Source organism: Triticum aestivum, chromosome 2A (genome assembly GCF_018294505.1).
Source record: "Triticum aestivum cultivar Chinese Spring chromosome 2A, IWGSC CS RefSeq v2.1, whole genome shotgun sequence".
Classification (NCBI taxonomy): Eukaryota; Viridiplantae; Streptophyta; class Magnoliopsida; order Poales; family Poaceae; genus Triticum; species Triticum aestivum.
The window spans coordinates 310,441,935-310,457,429 of NC_057797.1; the positions used below are offsets into that span (position 1 = coordinate 310,441,935).

At 43.1% G+C, this 15,495-nt stretch overlaps 1 long non-coding RNA gene across 12 annotated transcripts; it reads left to right on the forward strand.

The window, feature by feature from the left end:
* The first annotated feature begins 5,087 nt into the window (after positions 1–5,087).
* On the forward strand, positions 5,088–13,307 carry LOC123188584 (uncharacterized). 12 transcript variants are annotated; one of them, XR_006494885.1, is made up of 7 exons: positions 5,089–5,817; positions 5,905–7,066; positions 7,736–7,936; positions 8,122–10,017; positions 11,240–11,334; positions 12,122–12,333; positions 12,804–13,307. It is a non-coding gene; the product is annotated as an uncharacterized lncRNA (long non-coding RNA). The 12 variants fall into 12 exon arrangements; XR_006494890.1 differs by having other exon boundaries at positions 5,090–5,817; positions 9,709–10,017; XR_006494884.1 differs by having other exon boundaries at positions 5,088–5,817; positions 5,905–7,936.
* The last annotated feature ends 2,188 nt before the right edge of the window (positions 13,308–15,495 follow it).

Here is a 15,495-nt window from a genome sequence, read left to right on the forward strand (position 1 = left end):
AGACGGATAGAGTTGTGGATTTAATACGACATCTAGCAGCGGTAAAACCCATGAATGAAGCAGAAATCAATGATCTTGGAGTAACTGCGCTTCAGAGTCTCTGTGAGGATTTGGTCCCCACGGAGGGCTTAGAGGCGGCGGAGGAGGATATGGTTCCAGAGGGGTATGTGGCCCCTTTGCAGCCAGAGGCCACTCCTGACACCGATGCTCAACCTATTCAGGAGATGAAGGATAAACCAAGAAAAACCTGGAAGAGGAAGGTTTATCCTACATCGGCGGCGCGTCAGAGTGCGAGAGTTAAACAAAAGAAAAAAATTCCATGATGAAATATGAAAGGGATATTATGGAATAGCAGAGGTCTAGTGGACTTGGCTAAAAGGAGATTCCTTAGCGATACATCAGTAGAACAAAAATTATATTTTATGGCTTTATTGGAGACGGGTAGAGATAATTTCACCTCCCAGTTTCTCAACACCGTTTCAGGGGGGGTTGATTTTGACTGGCATTGTTTACCTCCAAGAGGGAGAACCAGAGTGATACTACTTGGGGTGAAATGCGAAACTTTAGAGGTGCTGCAGCAGAGCGTCCCTCCAGGAGTGGCGTACCTCCTTGCCGCCATCACGGTCGTTGTTGTCCCGTTGTGGCCCCAGCTGCAGCCCTCCACAGCCGGAGGGGGCCACAACAGCAGGGTAGCGCCGAGCTTGGCCCTGCCCGTCCTCGACGTGCATCGTCCAAGACCCAGGCCAGACCATGGGCACGGCTCTCCCCTGGTCAGAGTCCGAGGACGGCATGCCACTCTACGCCGAGTGGGAGGAGCGAGGAGATGGCGGAGACCAGTCTTCAACTCTGTCGACGTGGATCAGCAAGTCGTGGCGCTTGACCCGCGGTGGCGGTGCCACCTCCCTGCTCGGTGGCGAGTATCCGAGCATGGCCTCGACGCGGCCCGCGCCACAGGGTTCCCTCCACAGCGTGTGGTTTTGTAGGGATGTGGGCAACATCCCAGACCCAAACCCAGCATGCAAACGTCTTCATGTGGCCGCGCTCGTGTGTACGGCTGTCCAGCCTGTCGCTGATGCAGCGCTTGCCGAGCACCTTCTCCGCCCCCGCAGTGACCAGAGCTGCATCGGCATCTTCTCGATGACGACCCGGACGTGCAACATGAAGTCTTGGAAGATGACATGGTCATCCTCATGCCACGGCTTGATGGCGAAGGGGGTGCCGTCGACGGTGAGCACGCCGAGCCGCACCGCATTGTCCCGGTGCGCCGAGAGCTCGAAGTGCACTGGGAAATCTCCAGGGTCGTGACAGGTCACGCATAGCAGGTGGGGCAGGGTGTGGAGCTGCGCGTCGATGGCGCGACCCATCGACATCGGGCTGGCAGCATGCTGCTTTGTCGTGGCGGTGAGCAGCACGATGTGGCGGCGCAGCAGGGCGGTCTGGTGCTCCATGGCAGGCGACTCGATGATGATGTGGCTGGAACGCGATCGGCGCGACGGGTTGACGTGGTGTGCGGGCGGGATGGCGGGAGTAGGGAGGGAGGAGGGGAAGCGCAGGCACTCACGGACAGGGCCTCTCCCGACAGCCGGCCCGAGCCTCTCCTTGTCCGAGCCGCCCCTGCGAATATTTTTCGGATTCTTGGGGCACTCTCTCGCGAAATGGTCGGGGAGCTTGCACTTGATGCAGTGGAGCGGATCTCTGCAATCTACCCTGCGGTGACGAGGGCTGAGGCATCGGAGGCAGAGGCCTTTGAAACGGCTTAAGAAGGCCCTCCGGCTGGCCTCAGCATTGAAGGCGGCGCGCCGGCTATACCGCAGCGGCGCGCGGCGCCCGCCTCGAACCGAAGGGGATCTGCTGGCGTGCCTGGCTTTGCGGGATCGGACCTCGGTCCATCCATCCATGTCACCCGAAGATGAAACCTGCGCCCGAGGTGATGGCATAACAACGATGGACTTTAGGCGGGGGTTACCAAAAAGGGGAGGCGCTGCAGGATCCGGCGTGTCGAAGGCCGTCGCGGAGCCGGAGCACTCCCCCCGGAGCAGGATGCTGGCGGGGAAACCGGGCAGGCCGTTGGCGAGGGCGGTGGGGGGATCAATGCTCTGGGCCTTCAAAGAACCAGCGGATCTGGCCAGGAGCGGCACCGACGCGGGCTGTCCCCATCCCTCGCTGTCCCTCGAGCACGAGCTCGAGGGTGAGCGCGAGCGACCGCCGTGCGAGCGCCCCATGGAGGGAGGAGGAAGGCTTTGGGGTGGCCGCCGCGGCGGGAGCGGCGCGCGGCGCGGGGAAGGAGCTCGACGGAGGGCTCAGCTCTCGCACGGCCCGTCCGCAGCTAGGCATTTAACAACCCCGGATTGTTCTGTTTTGGGAGAGCTAAAGAAGAACAAGACAATTACAATAACTTGTTTGGTTGTGAAATGGGATCCTTACCTTTTGGTTATCTCGAGATCCCAGTTCATCATAGACGGTTAACAAACAAAGAATGAAAATGTATAGAAGATAGATTTGAAAAAAGATTAAGCTACTGGAAGGGCAAGCTAATGTCTTACGAAGGACGGCTGGTGTTGATTAACTCGATTTTGACGAGTTTGTCGATGTTCCTCCTTTCTTTCTTTGAAGTACCGGTGGGGGTACGAAAAAGATTAGACTTTTACAGATCCCGATTCTTCTGGCAAATCTATGAGGCCAAGAAGAAATACAGACTGTCTAGATGGGATATCATGTGTAGACCAAAAGACCAGGGTGGGTTAGGGATCGAGAATTTAGAGGTAAAGAATAGATGTTTGCTTAGCAAATGGCTATACAGACTATCTACGGAGACCGAAGGCATGTGGATACAAATCTTGCGGAATAAATACTTAAATAATAAGACTTTGGCCCAGGTGAATGCAAGGCCAACTGACTCACCGTTTTGGAAAGGGTTAATGAAGACAAAAGTAACTTTCTTCCAGCGTGTGAAGTTCCTAATTGGTAGTGGTACCTCTACTAGATTCTGGGAGGACACATGGCTAGGGAAGACGCCTCTGGCTTTACAATACCCTTCTCTATATAATATTGTGCAACATAAGGAGGATTATGTCGCCACAATATTAAATCCAGTACCACTTAACATCCAATTTAGGAGATCTCTTGTAGGGGAAAGTTGGAATGCTTGGTTACACCTGATCCGTAGGTTGATGGATGTTCAACTTTCAGACCAGGCGGATAAAATTAGTTGGAAGTTAACCACAAATGGGTTATTCTCTGTGAAATCCATGTATTTGGACTTAATTGACTCCGGGCCATTGTCGAGGTCTTTGCACATATGGAAGATTAAAATTCCACTCCGCATCAAGATCTTTATGTGGTTCATCCATAAAGAAGTCATATTGACCAAAGATAATTTGATGAAAAGGAATTGGGTTGGTAACCCCAGGTGCTGTTTTTGTGATCAAAATGAAACGATTAAACACCTTTTTCTCGAGTGTCCACTTGCAAAATTGTTATGGCGATCTATTCATATAGCTTTTAACATCCAACCTCCAATGAGCATAAACACATTATTTGAGACGTGGCTTAATAGAGTAGACATACACATGGCTAAACATATTCGGATAGGGATATGTGCTTTATTATGAGCTATATGGAACACTAGAAATGATATGGTTTTCAATGGTACACCATTCACCAATTTTTTGCAGGTTATCTACAAAGCTACAACCTGGATCCAAATATGGTCGTTACTCACCCATGCGGACTACAGGGGGCCTATGGTTATTGGATGCAACCGTTGGAAGACGGTAGCACATGCTATCTTCAGCTGATTTGGATGACGAGTTAATAAGAGGCTAGGTATGTAGGCATCGTAACATGTTCTTTATCGCCGGATGTGGCGATTTATTGCCGGATGTGGCGCTTTGCATACTTATTTTATCCCTTTTTCTCGAATTTTGAGCTTACTTGAATGTTAAGACTCTGTTTCGATTTTTAATAATATGGCTGCATGCATCGACTGATGCAGAGATCGTAGGTATTCCTCTTAAAAAATACTGAAAAAAAACCCGTGCGTTGCAACGGGAAAAAAAATAACACATGTTCTTAACCCAATAACCATGACTCAAGACCTTAATAGGCTCGCGTCTTTTAGTTTCACATGGCATCACATTTGTATTTCCTCTGTACTCACACACTCGCGCGAAAAAAAAGCTCGTGCATTGCAACGGGAAAGAAAATAACACACACTCTTAACCCAATAACCATGACTGAAGACATTAATAGGCCCACGTCTTTTAGTTTCACATAGCATCACATTTGTGTTGCCGACAATGACCTCTGTGCTCACACAATGAAAACACGTTTGAATGTGGTTAGTCTTAATGTCTCTCTCTTTTGCGCGCGCGCACGTGCGCACACTCGCTTGGAATAAGATAAAAAAGTATGTTGTTTTTTCCCGCAAGGTTTTTCATAGTTGTGTATGCATGGTTCTCGATGATTTTTTCTCTCACTCTGGTTTTAATAGATGTTTATTTGCAATTCGAATCACCGACGATACAAAAAAACAGACTATACACTATATTTTAAGTTTGCACCAAAAATTATATTTTAGAATTATTTAACAGCTAAAAATAACTTCATATTTAGATTCTACATATTTTTCTAATCAAGTTTCATATATAACATGTTAAAATCTAAGTTACGGTTTAAAAAATATGAATAATCTTATTTTACATAAACTGTAGATTGATTAACCGAAACGTCAAGGGGTTTTCTGTTAAAACTAAAAAAATGTTTCAGCTGGCTTAAATATGTACGGCGGGTTGATTGTCTAAAATGTCAGCGGGTTTTCTGAGAAAATGAGAAAAAAATACGGTTCAGTTGTAACTTAAACGTGTATTGCGAGTTGATTTACAGAAAACTGAGGGATTTATTTGTAAAATGGCATGACGGAGACGGACGACCAGAAACAGTCCGTGCTTTATTATGGAAAAAAAAAAAGATATGTCTGACGGGTTCACCGTCGCGACACTTTTACACAAAAGCCCCTGTGGTTTTTAGGATTTAAAGCCGCCGTCCCTACTTTAGTTAGTCAGAGAAAACGTTTCGTTTCAGTTCAGCCCCACCCATGCACGCGTTCGACAGATAAAAAACCCCACCCCCGATTCGAGCAACCGCTCTTCCCACCGATGGATCCGCCGCCTCCCCGCCGCTGGCCCGCATCCTCCGCCACGCCATCCTCCGCCGCGCCGTCCTCACCGCACACTGGCCTGCCTCCTCTCCGCCGCGCCTCCTCCCCGCGTTGTCCGAGTCGTCCGCGCGCTATTCGGCGACGCCGAGGCACAGGCCGCCGCACTCCGGGCCGTGCCGGCCGGCTCGAGCGCACGCCGCCGACCGCGACCGGCTGCTCAACACGCTCCTCTCCGCCGCGGGCAACGGCCGGGAGGAGGAGGAAACGCGGGAGGCGGGGCAGCATCAGAATCATCGCGCGTCGGATCCAGCTGATGCTTACGGCGACACAGACGCGGAGGCTCTGGCCGCGGCCGCCGTGCTCCCTCCGGTCATCACCTTCCCGCGAGCTCACTTCCACCCTAGCCTCTCCCCCTTTCCTCTTTGTTTTTTTAACTGATTCCCAACTGCTTGATCAATCCTGCTCCTCTGCTCCTGCAGGATGGCTTTCTCTGTTCAATTGTTTAATTTGGTTGTCTTTGTCTTACCTGAACTGCAAGGGAACCAATTTATGTCAGCAAGGAAGGAAGTGTCACTATTAAGCTTCCAGCAGTCTACATGAGGTGGCAACCAATGATTGGGTTCGGGATCAAGCGGCGTATCCCCCTTATTATGGAACAGGTTTGATTTTCCTTTTCTGCTGTCCTCGTCCCAGTGCCCTGCTGTTTCATTTTCATATCTAATCAAGAAATTAATTAACTGAAGCAGACACCGAGGCTTTCCCTTCCTTATGTACGCAATTATCACGTAAGTGCCATACTCTTCAGATTAACATTAGGACTCTTGCTCGGCCTGTTTCATCACACGTAGCGAGCAAATTTTGAAGCCAGTCTTCACCAGTATAACTGAATGCCTCCTCTGATGGTAGCAACCAATATTTCCTAAGTTCACCCCTCAAGGCTCTCGCGTACTTGCAGGTAACATCCTATCCTGGCCGTGCACGAGTAAGTTCACAGGTGATAAAACTACGTTAGTGATTTCTCTGTTTACTTTATGACCAACTGTGATATCACCAACTGTGATCTTGGGCCATGCAACTTGGAACATCAAGTAATAACTTCTTACTTTTTTTAGAGAAACTTCTTACAGAATTGCATGTTGTTATTTGCACTCTGTCACCTGGAGACCTACTAATGCACATTGGGTTCACGATGATCTTGGGGCAAGACTTTAGATGGATGACAAGCAGATGCAGTTACTTGCCTATTTTATTTGTATAATAGGATGTTGTTACTTGCCTTCGAGTGTGTCATTGTGGCGATGTGTTCTTTTTTCTCTATTAATTGCCAGAGAGGCAAAGATAGTTCAAGTTTCTTTGATTCTATATTTGATGAGTTTGTCCTGGAATTCTAAATCATGCAAGTATTTTATCTGCTTGCGATAGTACTGTTTGAAAAACACAGACACTATTCCATCTGCATGGGTCTGATCTGCAGTTGACCTCTTTTGATCAGCATATTCCGCAATGAGCAACGATAATCTCATTGTTGATATTCCCAAACTCCTCAACACATGTCACCTACCCTGCTTCCTACTTTCAACTTCCAATGTATTTTGTGATTGAGATTGTGCACATGAGCTATTTGTGAGAATGTCAGCAAACGATGGAACTAGATTATGCACGGCTTTCCGTTGGCTGAATGGCTCTCACATGTTCTACTGCTGCAAATTTGTGTCATCAAGGGTACCTCCTTCAGGCGTTTTAAATATACTTTTGATATTGCATATTATGATGATTTTATAACAGTGTACCTGCAATTAGTTTGTAATCATCATTTTCTGTTGCCGAGGGGTGTTCTCCATTGGTGATGATCCAACAACTGATGCTTCATTTCCGGATTAACAAGAAAGGTCAAACTGACTAAAAAATGTAAGGACATCAGCATCTTCTCTTTCTCTATTATGAGAGCATACTGCATACGAACAACCAATAATACCTTTCATGATTCAGGCTCCTGTTCTTTTTTACCCTCTGCAGTCCTGAAGGAAGAGGATACACGACCTTTCCTGTATTTTTATCGGTGTCTCCATTGTTGTACACACTTAGATACGTCCCAATAATGGAATATATTTTTGAGAAAGATATCTGTACCTACAAAGTACATCTCTACAAATAATTCACTCATTTTAAATGATACTTCAATCTGCATGTTGTTTGCAAAGCTCTAATTTTAATTTATCAAGCCTTACTATGCTTTAAATTATGCCAGTACTATATTTGATGTGTGTCCAAGTTACCAGCTATGGTATTCATCTTCTTTCTCCTTCTTTTGGTGGGTTTTATTTTGATGAGCAGAAACAGCCACCCTACCATGTACTCAGGAAAGGAACATGCTTGGTTCTTCTATCTATATTGTTTCTGTAGCTTATGTACTTCAGGTTTTCACTATTATAGTGTTGTGTCCCTTTTGAGGAAGCCATGGAAACCATGGTGTGCTTTGTGCACTACTACCTTAGTAGTTGGCCTTCAAAAAGGGACCAAGATATATGTTCATCGTAATTGCTAATATTTTCTGATTCTCTTTTGTTCTATTTTCAGTCCATAAACTGCATTTCCAGTGGGAGAGGGACGTATAAGTGCGAGAGGTACCCGTTCATCCAACGTCCTCTGCGTTGTTTGCTCTGGCTGTGCGCGTGCGCGCAATTTGTGGCTGCCGCTTCCTTGCCATTTTCCTTATTTTTGTACCTGAGAGATAAATAAGGAAGCAAGGAGAGGCTAATTAACTGGTGGGACAGTCAGGTAACTGAACTATAGTAGAGCCTCTTCAGTAAGAGAACATAAATTGATCGTGCCATAAATCTACTTATTGATCTTTATAGCCTGCACTACAGGCTGTAGAGTTAAGTTTGTACATTTTGCGAAATTGTATTGTTCCAGCTCCTCTTATTATACACTTTAACTGTCAGGTTATTTACTATGTGCAGATTTCCTTTTGGTACTCCCTCCGTCACGGTTTAGAAGGCGCGATTGGAAATTCTCTGGGACCTAGGCGGTTATCTATTGGTTGTGAGATGGACTAAAAAATAGCATTCACGCTAAGCATGCATATAGAAATAGTATATCGGAGTACTAATTAGCTATTAGAAATAAATGCAATGCGCCCTAAACCATGTCTATTGTGGAAACGCACGCAAATTTAACTGTGCCTTCTAAACTGTGACGGAGGGAGTATTGCTGATCGTGCCATAAATTTACTTATTGATCTTTTTCCGGTTATGCTAATCTTACATCCTTCTCTTATTTGTGGGCCTAATAATTATTCAAAAGGGATGCTACATGTTCCTAGATGCACCAGATCACTAAATCTGGTCTGACTTGACCTTTGTCCCTCACTTCACTCAAGATCAGAGACTTTAGTGGGAAGTTAGTTGGGGTAATTTGTGATCAAGCTTGACGTTCTTGCCTATTTTGTTCTACTTTCATTCGTATTGCCATGCCACGTAATTTCCGTAGTAGCATGGCCTTTCTTATACAGAATTTCATAACACTCGTATGTTTTTGAGGGATAACACTGCAATTTTAGATAGGTTTTTTTTGTAGAAGTCTTAAACTGAAATCCGAACAAACTTATCTCCAAAGGCCAGCATAATGGTGCTTAAAAGAAATGCTAATCTGCACTCACAATCCCTTGCGTTGGCATGGTTCAAGGATAGGTTCAGCGTGCCTGTTTGGGCCGGCACATGTTTGAGCGGCCTGTTATTATTATTTTTCCTTTTTTGTTTTCTTTATTTTCTCCTTTAAATAATCTGGTACTTTTAAAAAATAAAAATTAGAAAAAAGGGAAATTTTAAATAAAATGTTCAATAAATCATAAAATATTTATGAATTCAAAAAATGTTTGTATTTTTTAAAGTCGCGTATTCAAAAAATATTCAGAATTCTGGAAACAAATATTTGGGAAATAAAAAATTCATGTTTTTTTAAAAGTTCATGTTTAAACAAAATGTTTGTTAAAATGCTTTTTTAGAAACACCTGTAACTTTGTTGATCATTACAATTACAGGTACACTGATTTGAACCTAAGATCCAAGAAAATATAAAGTAACTCATATGACTAAGAATTACCGTGAAATCTCTTGTAAACACCTTCTTGGCGGTAGTATTCTCTGCTCGAAAAAATACTCCAAAGTCTTCGGTAAAGGGGCTACAATTAAACTGGAACAATGATGTTATCACTCTTTCACCCGCACGAACATTATCAATAATGGTTTTTGAGAGCTTGTCTTGAGTCGCCCATCTAAACAGATGAGAAGCCTTGATCGATGAATGTACTTGGGCCGGGGATGATCCCCTAGAAGTGCAGGCCATCAAATCACTATATCTTCATCATGGCGCCGATGAAAGATTTCACCTCCACAAAGAATCAAACCAACAAAAAAAGCTTAACACAGTAGCATAAACTCATCAGATCTGAATAATCGGATCTCCGAGGACACAAAACTCTCTAACCTCATGGCACTGCCAAGAGAATGAGAGAAAGTTTATTCTCACAAAACTATGATGATCACTAGGCGTTGATGAAGAATATAGAGGTCTTGAAGATCCAAGGTCCAAGATGGCGGCTAGAGGCGAGGGGCCAAAATGTTATATGTGAAGCCGCAAAATGTTGTCATGGCCTTTGAAGAGTATGATTTTTTGGAGTGCCTGAGCCAGATTGGACTTAGCTACTATAAGAAGGAAGGGGCCTCGGTCGATATCTCCATCAAATCCCGTCGGCATTGCAACTTTCGACGACACGTCCAATGTCGCTGCCGAGTTCGCAGGCGGAAGAAGAACATCCGTCGAGCCGTCCAATGTCGCCTGCGGCGGCTACACGAGAGGTATGTATCCCCTTGAAAGCAAATCAATGAATAGAAGCCCCTCTTTCAGTTATTGTTTCTGTCCCCTAGCTGGCTGGCTTTGTCTGCCACACAAGTGGGAAGTGCAAATCATTCTGAAAGTTGATTCAAGTCTGTAGTGCTTCATCAACTAGATTCATAGATGCTACACTTCTGTTAGTATGCTAAACAGTATAGCTGCTCTGCATCCAGTACACCTGCTTAATATTTGTAGTTTCGTTGATTCAGATTATCATAGGTAATTCGCATAATTGATTGTCATAATTAATTTGCATCATGTTGTACCAACAGCCAAAGGGAGTGCATGGTTCTACTTCTGTTTGTTTCTTTGTTTGCTCTGAATCAGCTGTGAAATTCACTACTGGTACTGCAGGATCCAATAAGTAGAATAAATGAACTTGGGTCAGAATATGAACAAAGCACTCAAGGTACACCCGATCCTTCATTACCTGTGAGTGCCAATGAAACCTAAACCTGTATGCATGCAATCTCCGTGCAAGATTGTAGCCGGGTACAATACTTTCAGTACTCTGCCCAAGCATAATTCTTATTGCTCCGGTCCTACAGGAATAATTCAGTATCAGGCTAAATAGGTTTAAGAATCAAACAAATTGAAAAGCATTCTCTCTTCTCTTGTAGAGTGTAACTCAATTCAATTTTCACTTCACGATAATGGCCCAAGATTTGATGTGTGACTGGCTTTTTTGTGTCGACTGAATTCTTTTGTTACAATCATCAGTGGAGATTTCTTAAAAAAATGTGGATTGGTAAGACTAAGTTCGAATTATCATATTTAATGGGTCATAATTTCTTATTCCAAAAGCAGATGTTACATAAAAATACATGATTGCTTTGATAAATTTAGATGTTACCAATGGCCATGCATGTCGTTGCTGCATGAGTTCATGTCGTCGGCAGTGGCTCGCTCGTCAACAAGGCCGATGAAATCAGGGGGAGCAGGAGCGGGTCCGGGGACGGGCACACTTGATGCTTCTTTAATTCACTACAGCAAAATACTAACAGTATCAACATCGATAACGTTTTTCGTACACATTGTCACTCCCCTGATGGCATCTCTGATACTTTGGCCCCAGATCAATTAGTTGCAGCATCACCATAGATTGCCCTCCTGTAGAGCTATAGGTTGGTGTGAGCTCGGTTTGATTTGGCCTGGTTTTGATGTCTACTGTGTGTGCGCGTGCAGGTGCCAAAGGCGTCCGATCGAACTCAGTTGGAGGCCAAACAAGTTCGGCTCTTGGACATGCCACCAATAACGCTCGATGACACGATGCGCATACTGTAAGTTTACCCCTCAGTCCTGATATATTGGTGCGAGACACCCTGCATTTACATGATATTGCTACGAACGCGTCCAAATTGCATAATTTGTTATACATGCTGCTTAACTTGATCACCGGTGTGCTGTTAATTGGACCTCAAGAATAGAGATGACACCTTACCATAGGCAACTCTTAATTATGTGCGCGTTAATTCAATTCTGAAAGTTGATTCAAGTCTGTAGTGCTTGAAGTAGATTCATAGGAGCAATTCCGTTAGTATGTGAACAAAAAGCTTATCTAGACATTTTTTAGTTCTAGATACACCCATTTTTATTTATTTTGGAGAAAAATAATTTCGAACGGAGGGAGTATGTGTGACCGGAGTTGCAGAATATGAATAGGGGAATGACCATAGATGCCAACACCTACAATGTGATTTATCTTGATAGAGGTGCACTGGATTCGTAAGTAGTTTTAGTGTTTTTTCTAGATAGCTCAAGTACTTAAGCTTTTGCAATCATGAAAAACAGAAGAAGAGACCAGTAGTCAGGTTCCATTAATCCTTCTATAGGTGTCCTCATTGATGCCTTTCCCCCTTCATTAACAGTACAATGATGCCTTCTCTGCTAACCTTCTCGGTGGTGTTGGGCGCAGACCTTGAAAGTGTATTTGCAACTTTACTCATAATACCTTTGTGTGATAATAATGCTTTTGTGTGATAGTGAGGCAATTTAGTTGCACGCCTTCAGTTACAAAAAAAGTAACAAGAGTTGTTGAAAATACGAATGGGTCATCAATGGTCGCAGAACAGGAGAGCAATTTCAATGGACAATGGAAACATGAGTAAAAGAAGCAACTAAACGGAGGCCGCTCGCCCAGAGTGTCTCGGAGGAGGATGTCACTTCCGCTGGATTGGTGGATGACTACTTCTTGGTGGTGTATGGATGTCGCACTGTATGGATCTTGAACTGTAGTTGGATAGTTCCTGGCCTCATTCCAGGAGGCTGATTGGAGCCTGGTACTTCACTTTTCTCCTTACTGATAAATGCTCTCGTTCATTAATTTGTTTATGCTCATGACATTGCATATTAGTTGTTGCGAGCCAAGCGATAGAAAAGTTTGAAACTAATGCTGCAGATGATCTTCCTTTTTTTCTTCTTCGTGACATTTTTTTTGGGTTCAGCATGTTGATAAGAACTACTCCCTCTATTTCTAAATATAAGTCTTTTTTTAGAGATTCCAATATGGACTAGATAAGGATGTATATAGAAGGATTTTAAAGTGAGATTCACCCACTTTCACCGTATGTAGTCCATATTGAAATCTTCTAAGACTTATATTTAAAAACGGAGGGGGTACTTTGTTTGTAGTCTTTGTACAACCTGCTTCGTTTAGAAGAATGTTCTATCAAGCAACCATGTCTGATATGTTCACATGAGTTCTTTCATGTGGTCGTTCCTCACATTCCTTTGCTTCCAACTATTCCAGCCAGCTGCAATGAAGTCCTCCATAGAGAAGGATTTGCAGAAAATGATCTTGGCATCCTAGATAAGCAGGTCGGGGTCAAAGCCGGTGCCCAGGGGGATCAATGGATCACCAACACGAGAAACTGAAATGGCAGGACCAGAAAAGATGGTCCCAGATCTCACTGCAGCCGGATGTGCAAGAACACATCAATGATCATCTGTGAGACTGTGACACTGAAATTTTGTCGATGGAGCATTATCTCTACTATTTAGCTTCTAGAGTCAATGACTTGTACGTCCAACTATAACAGCTAGCAGCATGGTTTATTCCCTTCTGGTTGTACGTACAATGACTTTGTAAACCAATGCTGCAAGTGTTTGTTGGGACAAGCCCAAATAGTGTTCCAATTTTTACGAAAACTAGTTAGCATGCACGTGCAACGCACGTCTCAAACAATTATCATATAAGTTCACATAGTATATTATTGAAACAAGTCTTGAAAAAAAAAATCAAAGGAATACAAAATGTTGTCATGCCGATTAAATTGTATTTTCAAATGTGAGACATCTTTGTGATCCAACAAATACGTGAAGAATCGAGTGTCCAGCCATGATCACCACCCTTTTTAAACAAACTGATTTCCGACTCTCTCCGAGATGAGTTTGCACATAATCAAAACGTCACTTCCAAGGCCATACAACTTGTATGATAGGAAATATAAGCTGACCTATGACCACAACAATTTGTATCTTTACGTAAATGAAAAACGCTTTGCAATAACCAACTGAAATGTAGAAGTGGTGAAATAAATGCGATGATGATAAAATCATTAGTCCTATCATGTTACTCTCTCCGGTCCTTTTTACTCCGCATGTTAGCTTTGTCTAAAGTCAAAGTTTGCTAAGTTTGACCAAATTTATATTAGAAAATATTAACATCTATAACATCTAATAAATATAATATGAAAATATATTCCGAGATGGATCTAATAATAAATATGTTGTTATGTGAATGTTAATAATTTTTTATATAAACTTGGTCAAAGTTGAATGGGATTGACTTCAGACAAACCTAATATGCAGAGTAAAAAGGACCGGAGGGAGTATCAGTTAACCCATTAACTGATAACATGCCATATGCAGCAGTGACTCAACAATGAATCATCTCCTCTCCTACCATGTTATTATTTAATGAGAACAACATATAAGAACCAAAGAACAATACAAACAAATCTCGATTTTGGAGAGCCAAATCAACAACCAAAGAACAACCCCTTCATGCAAAAATAGTGCTACCTCGTACAGAATGGACACTGCAACCAACAACTATAGATTCGAATTCATCCAATTAAAGAAAAAAATTCCCTGAAAATTTAATGAAAAACTTGGTTCCAGGGGATAGGAGCCCCCGCTTTCTCTTCTATTTTTCACCCAAAATTATTTTTTTGCCTCGGCCACATGTTAGCCCCCACTTACCTTCCCTGCCCCATCAGCAAGGCAGGCAATAAACACAGTATTATCATATAAGAATGCACACAACTCTATAAACAAACAAATATATGTTTTCCTTTTCTTTTTTCTTCTTTTTTCTTTATTTTGCGTAATTCTTTCACTTTCTTTGCGGAGCGTGGAGGACTGGACTTCCCAGCGTTGGCGCATGGAGGTTTGAGGTGTGGTGCAGGCGGCCGATCCGGCGGTTCCGGTGGCATGCTTGGTTCTTCATCTGCGACGAAAAGATGAGCTAGTTTGTTATATTGCATGAACTTTTCGTAGAAAGTGTGTGATAAGGTATCTACATATTAACAATTGCCGGAAAAGAAGAGTAAAAGCAACAAAAAATGCACGAAACCCATTGTCACACTTCAGTCGTACAAATCAATTTGCCCGGTGAAGAAAAATATATATATTAATAACAAGTAAACATTTAGTACTCGTGCTAGCTTATCTGATGGGATACAGTGAAGAAGCACAAAGGATAAGCAGCATTTAGCAATGATAAAAGTATATTTGATACCTAAATTTACCTGCCAATTCATCACAGATATATTTAATACCACTATACAGAAGATGACAGAATTAAAGGGAGACCCAATGATTCCAGGCAATTACATTGATCACCCTACTGACATAAGATCCAACAAAGAATCAACATCAGCTACGGATAGCAAACAATTTCTGTTAAAAGAGTAAATGAGCATGCCCATGTAGCTTGCAAATGAGCATTACACAAGCTCTTGCATTTAATTAGAACCTGGGTTAGCAGGAAGAAACAAATAAAATGTAAATAAAGAATAGCTTACCTTCAGACTTCGGTACATGATTTTTCCTAAGAAGGCAGGGAAGATGAACACAATATGTATACTCAGTAGTGGGGCTTGATGAATTAACAACCTAACAACATCAGCAAAATAATACATTAGATTCAGAAAATCATCTATTGTAGCAAGCCATGAATCGACCATTTGAATTATCTGTCGAGGATAATGACAACAACAAGAAAAACACATATTAAAATCACAGACCACAAATTGACACATAGGGTACACTCAAGTAAGTGTGAACAAATATACTTGTCAGATAGTAGTGTCATACAACAAACTTCAGAATTTAGTACATCTCTGAAATCAGGCCAAAGTCTCATAACATAAAATCGTCTTCAGTTAGTAGTGTCGTAGATCAAATGTCAGTCATCTTTCCAATCACACATATGAGTA